This window comes from Elephas maximus, chromosome 27 (genome assembly GCF_024166365.1).
Source record: "Elephas maximus indicus isolate mEleMax1 chromosome 27, mEleMax1 primary haplotype, whole genome shotgun sequence".
NCBI lineage: Eukaryota > Metazoa > Chordata > Mammalia > Proboscidea > Elephantidae > Elephas > Elephas maximus.
Window position 1 is genome coordinate 895,518 of NC_064845.1, and position 17,022 is coordinate 912,539.

The window sequence follows — 17,022 nt, forward strand, 5'->3', positions numbered from 1 at the left end:
AGATGAACGAGACCAGGCCTCTGCTCTCAATGATTTTACACGTAAATGCAGAGAAGGGGGTGAGCAAACAAGCATACTTCGCAGGAGAAAGCAGAGCAGGGCAGAGACCCGACTGGGTCTTCAGGCAAAAAAAGGATGGCATTCCAGGCTGATCCAGCAGCATGCGTGCCCCAGGCCCAGTGAGCAGCATGTGATAGGGCTAGCAGAAAGGTAAGAGTCTGAGCCCTTTCAGCGTGGAGAGGCGCTGGGAGCAGAGCAGGTGGTCTGATGTGTTTGGGCATCCTAGCAACACACAGGCCTCCACTGCCAGATGGGTGGTGGCTGTGCAAGAGGGGCACTGGCCAGGACGTCCCCTTAAAACCAAACTGAGCCGTTGCCATCGAGTAGATTCTGACTCATAGTGACCCTATAGGACAGAGCAGAACTGCCCCATAGGGTTTCCAAGCAGGGGTGGTGAATTCCAACCACCAACATTTTGGTTAGCAGCCGAGCTCCTAAGCACTGTCCCCTCAGGGGTCCATTAGTGCCCTTGAAATTAGAGCAGTCCATCCCAACTCAGAACAGAATCTTCTTCTCCACCTGCACCCACTCCCCTGGCCCATGAGGGCAATTTTAGTTTCAACAGGACTTGTAATACTGTTTCCTTAACTTGCTGAGCTGGCAGCTATATTTTGGGCCACCCAAGAGGAGAATGATTTGAGAGCCAGTGAGAGAAGTAGACCTTGGCGGATTTAGAAACATCTGGCTTCCCCCCATCCGCAGCACTCGCTATGGGATCCAGTTCTCGGTTTCTGTTGTACCAGGGCGTGTCGCTAGGCAACTGTCCCTCCCAGACACACCCTGGGCAGCTGAGGCAACCACTGAACAGGCTCGGCAGAAGAATTGCTGTTTTATCCCACATTTCCTCATTTCTTAGGAACAAGCGAAAATTAAATTTTAATCTGTACTCCTTTGAATACTAGATAAGATTGCTCAGCTTTCAATGTGTTTATATTCTTTCTTCTGATTGTAAAAGAGACACAGTCAACATGTCGTCGTTGGATGCCATTGAGTCCATTCCAAATCATAGCAACCCTACGTGACAGAATAGAACTGCCCTGTAGGATTTTGTTGGCTGTAATCTTTATGGGAGCAGATTGCCTGATCTTTTCTCCCATGGAGCTGCTGGTGGGTTCAAGCCCATGACCTTTTGTTTAGTAGCCAAGCTCTTAACCACTGTGCCACCAGGGTTCCTACAGTCATTATAGAAAATACGAACATAAAGAAATTACAAAAATTAGAATTTTACAGTATTTCACTTCCAGGAGACACCAAAAAAACAAAAGAAAACCCATTCCTGTCAGGATGATTTTGACTCATATCGACCCTGTAGGACAAAGCAGAACTGCCCCACAGAGTTTCCAAGGAGCAACTGGTGGATCGAACTGCTGACCTTTTGGATAGCAGCAGAGCTCTTAACCACTCTGCCACCAGGGCTACCACTGTTTAATACTGAGCGGGTTTTCTACTATGTCTTTCTCTGTATATATACATACGTATATATACTTTTTTTTTTTTAAGATCTGAGACCGTAATATACATACAGGTCTCTGCCTTATTTTCTTTTTCACTTAACTTTATAGCATGAACATTTTTCCATGTATTAAACTCAAACATGGTTTTTAATCTTTGCGTAGTACCCGTTGTTGTTGTGGTTAGGTGCTGTCAAGTCGGTTCTGACTCATAAAAACCCTATGCACAATAGAACAAAACACTGCCCGGCCCTGCGCCATCCTTACAATCATTGTTATGCTTGAGCTCATTGTTGCAGCCACTGTGTCAATCCACCTCGTTGAGGGTCTTCCTCTTTCCCGCTGACCCTGTACTCTGCCAAGCATGATGTCCTTCTCCTGACAACATGTCCAAAGTATGTAAGATGCAGTCTCGCTATCCTTGCTCCTAAGGAGCATTCTGTTTGTACTTCTTCCAAGACAGATTTGTTCGTTCTTTTGGCTGTCCATGGTATATTCAATATTCTTCACCAACACCACAATTCAAAGGTGTCAACTCTTCTTCGGTCTTCTTTATTCGTTGTCCAGCTTTCACATGCATATGATGTGATTGAAAATACCATGGCCTGGGTCAAGCACACCTTAGTCTTCAGGGTGACATCTTTGCTCTTTTAACACTTTGAAGAGGTCCTTTGCAGCAGATTTGCCCAATGCAACACGTCTTTTGATTTCCTGACTGCTGCTTCCACGGCTGTTGATTGTGGATCCAAGTCAAATGAAATCCTTGACAACTTCAGTCTTTTCTCCGTTTATCATGATGTTGCTCATTGGTCCAGTTGCGAGGATTTTTGTTTCCTTTATGTTGAGGTGTAATCCGTACTGAAGTCTATGGTCTTTGATCTTCATTAGTAAGTGCTTCAAGCCCTCTTCACTTTCAGCAAGCAAGGTTGTGTCATCTGCATAACGCAGGTTGTTAATGAGTCTTCCTCCAATCCTGATGTCCTGTTCTTCTTCATATAATCTGTAGTACCCGTAATAGACTTTATTTACCAAGCCGCTACTGATGGACATGGATGCTGCTCCCAGTTTGTCAATGTTACCAACGATGCTGGAATGAACATAAGTCTTTTTGTACATCTCTGACTGCATAAGAGAATTACTGGGTCCATGAATTCAAGCATTTATGTTTCTCTTGCTAAAAAAAAAAAAAAAAATGCCGTCAAGTTGTCTTTGGCTCGTGGTGACCCCATGTGTATCACAGCAGAGCTGAGCACCATAGGGTTTTCAATGCCAGGTTTTTCAGAAGGAGATTGCCAGGTCTTTCTTTCGAGGCACCCCTGAGTGGACTAAGCTTCCAGTCTTTCAGTTAGCAGCCAAGCATGTTAACTGTTTGCACAACCCAAGGACTCCGTCTCTTGCTTACTACAATATTGCTTCTCAGAGAGATGGCTCTGTGCTGCTGGTGCTCCAGGCATCCCACTCCCTGGCCTTCGCACCTCCACCTGCTCCCCCCAGTCTTTCTGGGCAGGATCTTGACTTTCATTACTGCATAAAGTACCAGCTGCTGACTTCAAGAGGCAGAGAGGCAAAAAGACTTCTCTTCTTGAGAGGAGGCAGTAAAAAAGAGAACAGGTTAAAGACATTAAAAAAAGTTTAATGACATAAAAAAAAAAGTTACTTTAAGGGAAGAGAGACTTCTTAGCACCTGGGTTAAGGCAAACAGAGGAGAGACCACCAAAGCCATACAAAATCAGGAAAACAGAGGGGGCGGGGGTGGGGGGTGAAATGCTTGCCCTGGGAGGGCGTGACGTAGAGGGGGAAGAGGGCAGCCATAAAGCCCTTGTGCGGCTTGAATGTTTAATGAATTCACTTCTATGCAAGATGCAAACAGCCTGCAAAATGAGAGAATTTACTCAAGAGTTGGCTGATTTCAGGAATGTCCACTCTCAGTGCACCCACCACCACTTCAAAGACATTCAGATAAGGACATGTCAGTGCAACGAACGCAGTGCTCATCACCTAGGAAATCAAAGAAAGAGGTTAAGATAAACCAAGTGCTAACACTTCCCTTAAATCTTGAGTAAAGCCCCCTGGGTTGCATTTCATGAACTGTTCATAGCTTGTGTGGGGGTGAATTTATTAAGAATCCAAAGTGCAATGCCTTTATGGACACTCTGTATCTTGGGTTTTGCTGGAAGAGGTAATGCTCTAATCAACTGGCGAATGCCTTCAGTACCAACTCTCGGGACCCCTTGGCTTATCCAGGTGGCCTTGTTACGGGGCAGAAGGATGCCCCGCTGCTAAACCAGGGAGCCTAATTTCAAAAGTCTCGTTTACACTCCCTTGAGCAATGTCCACGTGCCCATTTCAAAGCACATGGTTTCACTGAGAAACCAGAAGGCTCCCGCCTCCGCCTCTTCCCACCTACCTAAAGCCGTGCCCATGCACCCTGCTTCTCTCCTGGTACGATGGAAGAACTGTTCCTGCTGTCACCTGAAGCCAAGCCCACACTTGCACGGGAGGCCACATCCCTTCTACATTCCCGTAGTCAATTTCCTTCTCTCTAGGATAAAGCTCAGTAAGCCAGCACGCTTCCCATCTCCTGAAATCTCCTCCTGACTCCCCATTGCCTCCAGCCCTTGTCCCACCCTCCCCTCCACGTAGAGACACTCAGAAGAGTTGCCACCACTTCCCATTGGACTTTCTTCTCACATCCTCAGACTTGCTTTTGTCAAGGTCATCAATGCTCTCCACATTCCTAACGCGATGGTCCATGACCAGGCCCCCGTTACTTGACCCGTGACAGAATTTGACTAAGTTGATCACGCCTTTCTTCTTCTCTTCTTTCTTTTTAAACAGATTTATTGAGATATAATTCACATATTATATGATTCATCCATTTAAAGTACGAAGTTCAAACCCCAAGAGTATGGCCTCCAGACATTCTTTTAACTCTGTACTGAAGTCACTCCTGTGGTTCACCCTTCAGCCAAAGATTAGACAGGCCCATAAAACAAAATGAGACTAAATGGGCACACCAGCCCAGGGCAAGGACGAGAAGGCAGGAGGAGACAGGAACCCTGGTAACAGGGAACCCAAGGTCGAGAAGGGAGAGTGTCAACACGTCATGGGGTTGGCAACCAAAGTCACAAAACAATGCGTGGATTAATTGTTTAATGAGAAACTAATTTGCTCTGTAAACCTTTATCTAAAGCACAATAAAAAAAAAGTGTACAGTTCAATAGTTTTTAGCATATTCACAGATATGTGCAACCATCACAGTCACTTTTAGAACCTTCTCGTACCCTCAAAAAGAATCCCCATACTCTCCTCACCAGCCCTAATCAACCACTAACCTATTCCTGCCTTTATAGATTTCCATATTCTGGACTTTCATATTATTGGAATCATACAAGGTCGTCTTCCGTGACTGGCTTCTGTCACTTAGCATAATGTTTTCAAGGTTCATCTATGTTATAGCATGAACCAACACTTCATTCCTTTTTATGGACAAGTAATACTCCATTGCCCAGATACACCATGTTTTGTTTACCCACTCCCACCTTGAAACACCTTTTCCATTCGCACTGGAGATATCCCTCTTTCAGTTCTCCCACTACCTCCCTCGCTGGCTGCTCTCCTGCCCTCCCTTTGCTGGCTCCTTCCCTCCTCCCTGACCTGAAAATTGTGGAGGGCCCCAAGGCTCAGGCCTGGAATCTCTTCCCTTCTCCTCTATACTTCCCTGGAGATCTCAGCTTGTTGCAAAACTTCAAACACCATCTCTCCGTGACAACTTCCAGACTTCTCTGAAGCCCAGATGTATGTATCCAATATCCTCCCTCTGGACTCACAGTAAGCATCTCCCAACACTCATTACAAACCCTGCTCTTCTGCAGCCCTCACTGTCTCAGTAAGTGGAAACTCCGTTCTCCCGGGTGCTCTGGCCAAAAACCTGCAGTCACCCGAGCATGAGTGCCCTTTCCCTGCTGCCTCAGTCCCAGCTCGCCAGGAGGTCCCAGCCAGCGCTGTTTTCAAAACAGATGCTGAGTCAGATCACCCCCAGCACCGTCCCCTGGTCCAATCCACCACATTCTCTCCCCTGGACAACTGCCCACTCTCTGTGCAGTTAATGCCAGTGTTCACTGGAGTATTTATTACACTGTATCTACTTCCTAAAAGCATCCAGATATTTCCCCTGAAAAGGCACAAACCTGTAAGGCAGTACCCAAAACCTTACAGAAGGAAGGATTTCGTACAATGCTCAGTGCAGGGATGGTGCTTTTGCAGCAGTTAAGAACTGAGGCGACGTCTCTGAAATTGCCTGTACCTTTGCTGGCCAAAGAGGGGAACTGAAAACACAACGTGAAGACCCTAAACATGATGGGAGGACAGCCTTGGAAGAAGTAGCGAGCCCAGATGTTCAACCTATCTTCCTGGAAGTTCCATTCCAATAGCTCTAGCCACCTTTGGCCACTCCCGGGCCAGGGAAGCACCTGCCCACAAACAGGTTACAGATGGGCCAGACTTGGGGGCAGCATGTCTGACTTTCCAGCATCTCCAGAGAGGGCTGCAGGACCCCAAGGCCACCTTGCTGCTCTGTCGTGAAGACCTCATGCAGACACACGTCACTAACGCTGACGAGACTGGACTTAGGGGTCAGACATCCTGCTCTGGGAGTGCTGGTCTTTGGAGATTATTTCACTGCCTCAGGCCTCAGTTTCCTCGTTAGAGAAATGGGTGGTGCCGCCTACTACATCCAGAGCTGAGGAGAAAAGAGAGATCATGACCACCTACTACATCCACAGCTGAGGAGAAAACAGAGATCATGAGTGAAAGGAGTTAGCATGGTTCCTGCCCAAAGCAGAGACTCAACACAGGCTGACTTCCCCTTTCCTTTGTCTGTTGCCCCAGAGAGCACAACCCAGCTTCCCCAAAGTTGAGGAACTCTTCCCCAAGGGATCAGACGCTCCACAGTGACAGCCTTGCTCTTCACAATGTTCCACATTTTTCAGGAAGCTTTCCACGTGTCCTTAGTAACCTTCCTGGAGCCCCCTCACCCTGTGTCCCTCGTCTCTCCTCACCCTGTGTTCCTCGTCTCTTCCCCACTGCGAGGTAGGCTCTCGTGGCCCCCAGTGCCTTTATCTTCTCTCCTTTGTGCATGAAACACAGGCGGCCTTGGTTTCAGGGTCTAGGACCTGCGCACGGGCCCCCAAGCTTTCTTCCCTCTTCAGGAGTGGAATGGGGAGAAGCTGCGTTGCCAGAGACCTCATGTACACGAAGTCCTGAGTAACCTGCAGTGATATCTCAGGGCACCTGAGCCAGATATGCAAATTTGTATGCACCTTGGGGCCTAGGTGGGACCTTAAGCTATACATGTGTTTTCATGAACACAGTTTCGCTTACTAGAACATAAAGGGTGGAGAGCGTGAGGCTGTCAGAGGTGTTATTTCTCTGTGGTTAACATGAGTGGGCCCCCTGGAAATATACGACATTTGTGTTTAGTGACATCACTGGGTAAGATCAGCCACTAATATTCAAAATATTTATAAAGCACTCAAGGTTTACCTATTGCTGTCGAGTCGATTCCAAATCATAGCGACCCTAAAGCTCAGAGCAGAACTGTCCCATAGGGTTTCCAGGGAGTGGCTGGCAGAATCAAACTGCCGACATTTTGATAAGCAGCCAAAGGCTTAACCACTGCGCCACCAGGGCCCCGCTACAGTTTAGTGGGGTGAAATTAATGCAGTGAGAAAACTAGAGAGTAAGTTTCTACTGATAAAATCTTGTCATCCGGCTGTGTGGGAGGCAACTTGAAGTTGTAGGAGCAGCTATAGTTAGCACCACATCGATATTTGTGAGTTGTTTCCAAACATGTCTGAAGAAGAATGCACTTCTCCCGTAGCTCAGACTCATTCTAGGAGGATGGATTAATTGACTGAATTAAATTCATTTCTTAAATTAAAAGCCACAATTGGCTTCCTCCCCGCCCCCCCCATAGAAGAATGGTAAAGAGGAAGTGGAAGGCGGCTGGGCCCTGGGGGTCATGGTTACGCTGCTCTATGCATCCTGGGCTGCCACCCCGGGACTCAAGAGTAGGAGCCTCAAAGCCTCCCACCTCTTTATACCACACCTATTAGGTTTTCTGCTACTGGAGCTCCATGCAAGGCTAGGTGGTAACTCCTTCCCCTGCATCCCTCCCCTTACACCTCAGCCATCGACCCATGCAGGTGGCCTAGCCCCTGTTCCTCCCTGCCTTGGCCCTCAGGTCCAGCTGCCTTTCTCACTTCTCCAGGGCACACCTTGGGCCCAGGATGCATTCTGCTCCTTCCACAACACACCGTGCCATGCCACAGGCTCTCTGTAATGCTGGTTATGACCCCATTCGCTCCCTGGGGTCTTACTCCTTCCCAGAACTCTATCTAGGGAGCAGGGCACAAATCCATTTGTTACTGAATCTCCCAACTTCTGAGGAGCTACAGCATGCCAGGGCTCTTCCCAGGAGGCAGGGGCAGGCCACCAAAGCCTGCACGGTCGTCCCTCCATCGCCACCCTACTCATCCCCCCACCCATCTCCCTGCCCTCCCTCTCCTTCTGCCCAAGGAATCTTTTGGAGTCTAGAAGGCAAGGAAAGGGTAAACCCTACCCTCCTCAGACCCGCTCTTTACCATTCCTTAAGGAGTTTAGGTGTTTGAAAAGTAGAACCAGAATAAAAAGAAAACGGGATTAAAATTCCCTATGACTTCTCTTGCCCCTTTTAAGCTTAGAGCCTGGTAAAGAATAGGTGTGGGTGGATTTGGAAAGAAGGGATAAGAGAGGAGGACTGGTGTGCCTTGGGACACGGCAGAGCCTCAGGCCAACTGAGGTCAAAGGAGGAAGGTTTAGGCTAAGGGTTAGGTGGCGTGGGTGCTGTGGCTGGAGCCTTAGTGACTACGTGAGTCTGTGGAAATCCCCACAGGTGCGACTGCTGGGTGAGAGGGTGGTGTGTTAACCTGGACAGGTGAGGCAACAGCAATCCTAGAGGCACAAGAAGACATGGGGCAAAAGGAACCCGTCCTGTTCTCTCTGTCTCCTCCACCTCAGTCAACCCACAGAGTCACTCTCATTCACCCTGGGACCCTCTGGCAAAAGCCTCCCCCGGCCATCACTCCACACAGCCTTCATCTACCATCTCCAGCAACTCTGCCATCAGCCCTGGGGCAGACCCCACCTTCCCAACACTGCCTGGCAGCACCTACAAACCCAAATCTTCCACCCCAGCTTCTCGTGCCCAGCTTCCCACCCTGGGCCTCACGACCCTCCTTCCCAGGCCTTCCCATTCCGAGGCCACAGCCTGGGAGAAGAAATGGGAACCGCCATCTCTGGAGCTCCCATACTTCTTTGTCACCTCCTCAAAAAGCCCCTCAACACTGGCTAGTGTTCCTCATCTCACCATCCGAATCCCAATGCCACTCTTCCTGTCCTGGGGCCATTCATTCACTCACTCACATACACACACACACACACCTTCCCAGGGGCAAGAAGGGGGCCAGCTTTAGGGAGGACAGTGGCAGTCAGGTATAACACCTGGATGTGTGGATTTCCTGTCTGTAGACGATTAAGGAGAAGTCTAATGAGAGCTGACAGGGCTGCTGAGAGAAGCCACCAGTCCCTGGATATGTCAGGAAAGACCAGGCTGAAGAGGCTGGTGACCACTTGGAAGAGCAGGGAGCCTGGGGGCTCAGAGGGCCTGCTGACAAGTGGATCAAGTTCGCCAGGTCTCAGGTGACCCCTTTTCCAAGCAGCTGTCACAGCTCAGACAAGCCACACGCACGCCCTCCCATCTGGTGCCACATCTTTGCTGATGCATCTTCTCACGTGTCTCCTCATCTCTCCTGTCCCAAGGTTTCACTCTCTCCATTTCCCTCCCTTCCAGCTTCCTCCCCTGGCTGACTTTGGTTCAAGGAAGAACAGGGCATTTGCAGGCTGAGGCAGACCCAGCCTTGAATCTCAGCCCCGGCGTTTTTCAGCACAGACAGGGTGCTCCATCTGAGCCTTCCTGGAGCTCAGACACTGGTGTACCCTGGCCAGCAGGATGTTGCTTTTTTGTGGTGACTGGCAGGTAGTAAGGGAACCGGCTTCTGTGCAGAGTGTCTGGGCCCCATGATATAAACAGTGTGGACAAGGGGAAGCGGGAGGCATCTGGCCCCAGCCTCCCCCAAGACCTTTCTGACCTTCTGAGGAGCAAGACCTTCTCCCCAGACGCATGTGGAAGCCAGCATGGCTGTGGCTGTGGTTCAGAGCCTCCACTGGCACCAGAGACAGTTGCCCTGGAAAGCCAGGAGGAGACGTGGATGTCGGGCAGATGACTGATGTCTGCCGCACATGGAGGATATCGTCCAGGAACTTGGACTCGTTCCCAACACTGTGAGCTGAGCCTGTGGACCCTGGAAAGGCATAAAGAGAGGCTGCCCCCACCCAGTGGAGACTGTGGGCCCAAGACAACGGAGGGTTGGTTGACATCCATGGGGCTTAATCCATACCCTGGGCCACCTGGGTCACAGTAGCCAAGTGATAGGTGGTTCATTTCTGAACTCGTCTCAGATTGAGTTTCCCCACACATAGAGCAGCAATGATACCAGCACATGGTTAAGCATGTGGGCTCAAATCCCAGTTCTACCACATACTGGCTACAAAACTTGAAGCAATTCACTTTATCACTCCATGATTTGGTTTTCTCACCTGTAAAATAAACACAGCAATAGACCTAGTGCCAGAGTTTCTGCTATTTTGGGTCCTTCAAGAAGCAGATGCCAAGACAGGAAGGGTATAGACAGAGGTGCAACAGATGTATTAGGGAAACCGTCCGTGAGGAAAAATGGGGATGGAGCAGGGGAGGCTGGGAGAGCCTTCAGACTGTGAGGTGGGTCTAACCCCTGTGATAGAGAGGTGGAAGGAAAGTTCTGGCAAGGCTATTGGGGTGTCATCAAGCCAAAGTCTCCGTCAGAGGAGTCCACATCACCCAGGAATGGGCCTGCCTTGGTGTCCCTACCACACTTGGTCACTGAAGGACAGGCAACTTCCAAGAGCAACAATCAATGACTCCCCACAGTCAGCAATCTGAGGGCACCTTCTCACAGCCACCTCAGGGCTGGTGTAAGAACTTAAGGATTTACTTCATTCTGGTAGAAGTACTTAGAAGAGAGCTGGACTTACCCTAAGCCTCCAAGACTGTTCTCTCCCAGCTTCCAGCCCTCTGGGACCAACCTCCTTTTCCCCACTCTCTTGTGCCCCTCCCTACTTCAAGGTCCCCCAATTGTTATTTTTCCCTTCTCCTCCTTTTCCTTTCTTTTTTTAAAATTTGCTTTATTTTTTGTTGTTATTGCTGGTATATACACAAACTCAACAATTTCTACATGTACAGTTCAATGAAATTGATTACATTCTTCAAGTTGTGCAACCATTCTCACCCTCCTTATCTGAGTTGTTCCTCCCCCATTAAGATAAGCTCACTGCCCCCTAATTTTCCTATCAAATCTTGAGTTGCTGTTGTCAATCTGATCCCATACACAAAATGGTTCTTAAAATAGCACAATGCTCAAGGCAGACATTTTTACTAGTTAAGCTATTGTTTGGTTTTTAAGGAAGACTTCAGCGGATGTTTCTGATTCAAGGTTTAAGACTTAAAGATCATCTCAGGGCAAGTTTCAGGGGTTCATCTAGCCTCCATGGCTCCAGAAAATCAGGATTCCATAAGAATTTAAAATTCTGTTCTGCATTTTCCCCGTTTTGATCAGGATTCTTTTATAGACTCTTTGATGAAAACATTCAGTAATGGTAGTTGGGCACCATCCAGTTCTGGTCTCATGGCAAAGGAGGCAGTTGTTCATGGAGGTAATTAGCCACACATTCCATTTCCTCCTCCTACTCCTGACTCTCTTTCTTCCTCTCTTGCTCCAGGTAAATAGAGAGATCAATTGTTGCACGTGGCATAGCTGTTTGAAACCTTTTAAGACCCCAGGTACTATGCCACAAATTAGGAGGTAGAACAGAAGCACTAAACACAATATTAGGCCGATTAGCTGGGATGTCTCATGAAACCATGGCTCTAATCCTCCAAACCAAAAACAAATCCCATGAGGTGTTTAGTTGTACATAAGCAGCCTTAGTAGCCACTCTTTTTTTTTTCCTTTTGTCATTGTTGTAAATATACCTATCAGACAACATTTGCCAATTCAACTTTTTACCGATGTACAACTTACTGACGTCAATTACATGAATCAGCTGTGCAACACTTGCCTTTTATCAGTGTGATTTCTCCACCACTGTGAACCAAAAATCAGTGCTCCATTGGCAATAACCACCCTCCTTCCCCTTCCCTCCAACCCCTGGTAGCCACTAACAGACTTTGGTCTCTGGATATTCGCCTATTATTGCCTTTTTATTTACGTGAGGTCATACAGTATTTGTCATTTTGTGACTGACTTACTTCACTCAGCATAGTGTCTTCAAGCTCCATCCATACTGTAGCAGGTATCGAGACTTCATTTCTCCTGCTGGCTGAGTGGTGTTCCACTGTATGTACGCAGCACATTTTGTTTATCCATTCATCCACTGATGGACATTTAGGTTGCTTCCACCTTTTAGCTAATGTGAATAGTGCTGCAGTGAACACTGGTGTACATATGTCTATTCACGAAGCTGCTCTTTCCTTTCTCTTGTAAGTGTCTCCTCAAATCTGTCTTCCAGTCACAACTATCCCAGCCAGAAAGGCTGATAGGAAAGGGGAAAGGTGGCAGAGAAATGAGGTGTAGGAATGGGAAGCCCCAACTGTGATGAGGGAGGCCCAGGTCCACCTGCCCCCATGCATCTCCTGGGTGCGGTCCGAGCAAGCAGATCTTCAAGTCTTCAGGTGTATTGGGCCTGCACCTGCACCTCTAGGTGGGGTTAATCTCCACAGGCTGACCCCAGGAAGGTCAGCCTTCACCTGGGAGACCCTCAGCCAAAAGGGAAGGGGAACTAGGAGCCTTCAGTTGCCCTTATTCCTCCTTTCAGCAAAAAGAAGATACATTTTAATTCTCACTGCCTGCTTGTCCCCAGTGCAGTGGAATGACATCAATGTCTATTGTCAGGGGGAAGCTGAGGAAGCTGATACTTCTCCTTTAGGGTTTAAGTTGCAAAACTCTTCCTCAGTCCCCAGTGTTAGAAATTCTGTTTTTACTTTCACAGCTATATGCAAAATCCAAATAGCTAAAAAAAGAGGTCACGAATTATCCTGAAATAAGTTGTGAAAGTGGCAGAAGGGGAAATCTAAAGGAAGCCATTACAATAGGGGCACCTCTATGTGTGACGGAGCAAGAGGGGAGCCAGGAAACTCTCTGAGCCCAAGCTGAATCTCTCCCTTGTGTTTCTAACCCAAGGAACTGGTCCAGGGTGCCAAGGGCCCTGGGTGGTACAACAGTTAAGGGCTTGGTTGCTAACCAAAAGGTTGGCAGTTCAAATCCACCCAGTGGCTCTGCTGGAGAAAAGACCTGGCGATCTGCTCCCGTAATGATTATAGCCAAGAAAACCCTCCAGGGCAGTTCTACTATGTTACACGGAGTTGCTGTAAGTCAAAATCAACTCGACAGCATCTAACAACACCAGTCTAAAGGCTGGGGGTTCAAACACACCCACCTCTGCTGGAGAAAAGACCTGTTTCAGTTCACAGTGGGACAGTCTGGGCAATCATGCATGCCCAAAAGGGTGACATTGTTCAGGGGAATGTCAGCGCCCCAGTACCACCGGCTCTAAGAAAGGAACTACCACTTACCTATGCCTGCTGCGTAGAGGCTAAGGTTACCAAGCTAGGGTAACCTCAGCAAGGTTTTCTGCAGCCCGACACAGCCCCTCATCTGATCGGTACCCAAACAGAGGGTAGCCCAGAAAGTCTGAGCAATCAGTCACAGTGCCCTTCTAAGTTGGGGTCATCCATTGTGGTGGCTGTCATCTGCAAGAGACAAAGAGGTTTTGGGGTATGACCCCAGGTTGACACACAGGGTGCGTGCTCTTCCCCGGGGATCATTCCCTGAGAGTGCCTATGTGACTAGGTCCAGAATGGACCAAAAGGTTGGTAGTTTGAATCTACCAGCCGCTCCTTGGAAACCCTATGGGGCAAGTTCTACTCTGTCCTATAGGGTCGCTATAAGTTGAAATCTACTTGACGGCAACAGGTTGGGCTTTGGTTTTGTTTGTTTGTTTGGTGGACTGCCAGAAGGACAAACAAAACTGTCTTGGAAGAAGTATAGCCAGAGTACTCCTTACTGCTCACCTACTTTGGACATGTTATCAGGAAGCACCAGTCCCTGGAGAAGGACATCATGCTTGGTAAAGTAGAGAGTCAGCGAAAAAGAGGAGGACCCTCAACAAGATGGACTGACACAGGGGCTGCAACAACGGGCTCGAGCACAGCAACGATTGTGAGGATGGCGCAGGACCGGGCAGTGTTTTGTTCTGTATCTGTAGGGTCTCTGTGAGTCAGGACCAACTCAATGGCACTTAACAACAACATAGCTGAAAAGAACTGCAGGCTCAGGCTCCATGTAAGGAGTCTCCACAGAAACCCAAAGACAACAGGGGAAACAAAAACAAGGACACGAGAAGATATTTTCGCCTCTGACACCGACAGCTACATCAGAGTAAACAGAGCGTAACTCCCACCCAGATGGACGTGAAACCTCACAGCAAACGACTATTTACTGCAGTTTCTTTTAACCTGTACATCGTGTTCTGCTTTCAGTAAGTAACCATGTCTAAGCCAATCAGATTATGTCATTTCCCTGGCTATGGATAGGTTCAAGGATGATCCAACCAATGTGAAGATCAGGTCTTTTGTTTGGAATTTCGGGACATATGTGTACTCTCTCATTCCAGGCAGTGTGGGTGAGTCTATGAAGCCTGAAGCTGCAGCAGCCGTTTTGTCACCATGAGTGAAGGCAGCTTGAGGATTTTAGACACGGTGAGAAAAGAAAAGCAGAGGAACTTCAGAGAAATAGAAGTAGAGCTCTGATCTGACCGTATCTGAAGCCAGCCTATCTCTGGTCTTTACAGGTTAGGGTGATGTAAGTCAGATTTTCTGTTACTTGCTTCCGAGAGAATCCTACCTAATACGAATAAGGGAGTTCATTTTGCAATTGATTTTGAGGCACCTGTGGGATGTATGTCTAAAGGGGCCCTAGTGGTGCAGTGGTTAAGCACTCAGCTGCTAACTGAAAGGTAGGTCATTCAAACCCACCGGCTGCTCCACGAGAGGAAGGTGTGGCAGTGTGTTTCTGTAAACATTTACCACCCTGGAAACCCTGTGGGCCAGTTGTATTCTGTCCTCACAAGGTCACTACGAGTTGGAATCAGCTCGATAGCCATGGTTTTGTTTTTTTGGTTTTTTTTAATTTGGTGGGATGTCTAAATGATGTTGCCAATTGTCCATTTTTCTAAGTCACTGAGTCAATGTTTTTCTTATCAATATGTATGCTTTTTATATATTGACTAGGTCACTATGAGTCAGAATTGACTTGATGGCAATGGGTTTTTTTTTTTTTTTGATCCTAAGACTGTTAACCATGAGTGTGACAAATATTTTTGTCCAATGTCCTCTTTTCTCTTTTGTTTGCTTTATGATGGATGTTGCCATTCAAATGCTTTTAATTTGCAGTTAGATAAGACTACTAGCCACTACCTTTGTGAATTATGTTAGAAAGTCCCAAAGGACTTTAATACACTCTACACTGTTCAGACCTTGGATGAGCTCCAGTGGAGAACCCATAATATTGCGTATCTCTGACCGCAGAGATTGGTCATAGGTAAGCATGCATTCCAAAATGGCCCAGTGACAGTCAATCCCAGAGCATTTATGAGAACTGTTGGGAAGTGAGTGCTCTGTGTCTCGTCTCTCTTTTTTTCTCCCTCTACTGAAATTCCTTAGTCAGTGGGATGGAAATCTAGACATGCCACCATTACAGAAAAATCTAGAGAACGAAGTCAACACAGAGGAGAGCAGAACTAAAAGATGATGAAAGAGACTGAGTCCTGAGTCCTGCCAAAGGAGCTGGATCCTGCCACACCAAAACGTTTGGCCTTTTCATTAAGTAAAACAGTAAATTCCCTCTTTTGTTCATTTCAGCCAAGTTGATTTGAGTATACATCACTTGCAAACTAAAGCATTGGGCAATGTAGGGTGTGAAACATAATCTCACACAGCTAAGCATATCTTTTAGAGACCGGGACTTTCCCAACCAACTCTTCCTCAAAGTGCCTTTGTCCAAGTTGCACATACACCCCACCTGGACGGGCTTTGTCTGCTTGGGGCCCTCTCATTGTCCAGTTCTGTTTGGCTGAGAGTCCCCAGATGACTGCACTACAGAGGACAGGACAGACGGATGCAGAAGAGAAAAGAGACCCATTTCTCCTACTCACTCCTTGGTCTTACTTCAATCTCTAACTCAATATGGTAGCTCTCCAGCCACATATGACTGCCTTCAGACCCTTGCTTTTCCTATGACCTGACGAAAATTCCTTAATCTCTCTCTCTCTCTCATCCAGCATTCTGAAAAGCAAATGCGCGATGGAGCCAACAATACCTACCTCTGAGGGAATGCTGTGAGAATTGAATGAGATAAATTGTTGCGTCAGAACATGCTTTCGCTTGGGACCAAACATAGCAAATTTGTGAATTCAGTTCACCCCAGCAAGCTCAGTAGCTGTCCTAGAGTTTTCTCTGAAGTTTAGCTTAATAATTATTCACTAATTTACAGCAACCATAGTATGTACAGTACCTTACAGTTTACAGAGTCCTTATTGGTGTTAGTTTGTAGAAGTCTGGAAGCCTGGGGGGTGGCAGCAAGGATGACTAGCCTAATTTTACAGATGAAAAACATGATGTTTAGTTAGAGGCAAACCCATAAGTAACTTAGTAGAGTCTCCCATAGCACCTTCCCTGGCAGAGGTGGGTACGATGTACAAGGTGGTGCAGAGTTCCCCTTGTTCTTGTTTTGCTCGCTGTGGTTCTAGTAAAGAACGTCGGATGCTTGGTGTACATCCAACTCCCTTTATTCTCTTTGTCTCTTGGGCCTTTTAATAATTACCCCATGTGATGGTTGTGTGTGGCATTTTATCTGTCAACTTGGCCAGGCTATGGTGCCCAGTCGTTTGGTCAAAAACTAGTCTAGATGTTTCTGTGAAGGTATTTGGTAGATACGATCATAATTCACAATTAGTTGAATTTAAGTAAAGGACATTACCCTAAATCATATGGGTGGGCTTCATTCAATCAGTTGAAGGCCTTAGAAGGAAAAACTGATGAAGGTTCCCCAGAGAAGAGAAAATTCTTCCTCGAGACAGTAACGTAGAAATGTTGCCCAAGTTCCCAGCCTGCCGCCCTACCTACAGATTTTGGGTTTGCCGGCCCATAAAACAACTTGAGAGCCCTGGCTGCATAGCGATTAAGAGCTATGGCTGCTAATCAAAATGTTGGCAGTTCAAATCCCCCAGCTGCTACTTGGAAACCCTATGGGACAGTTCT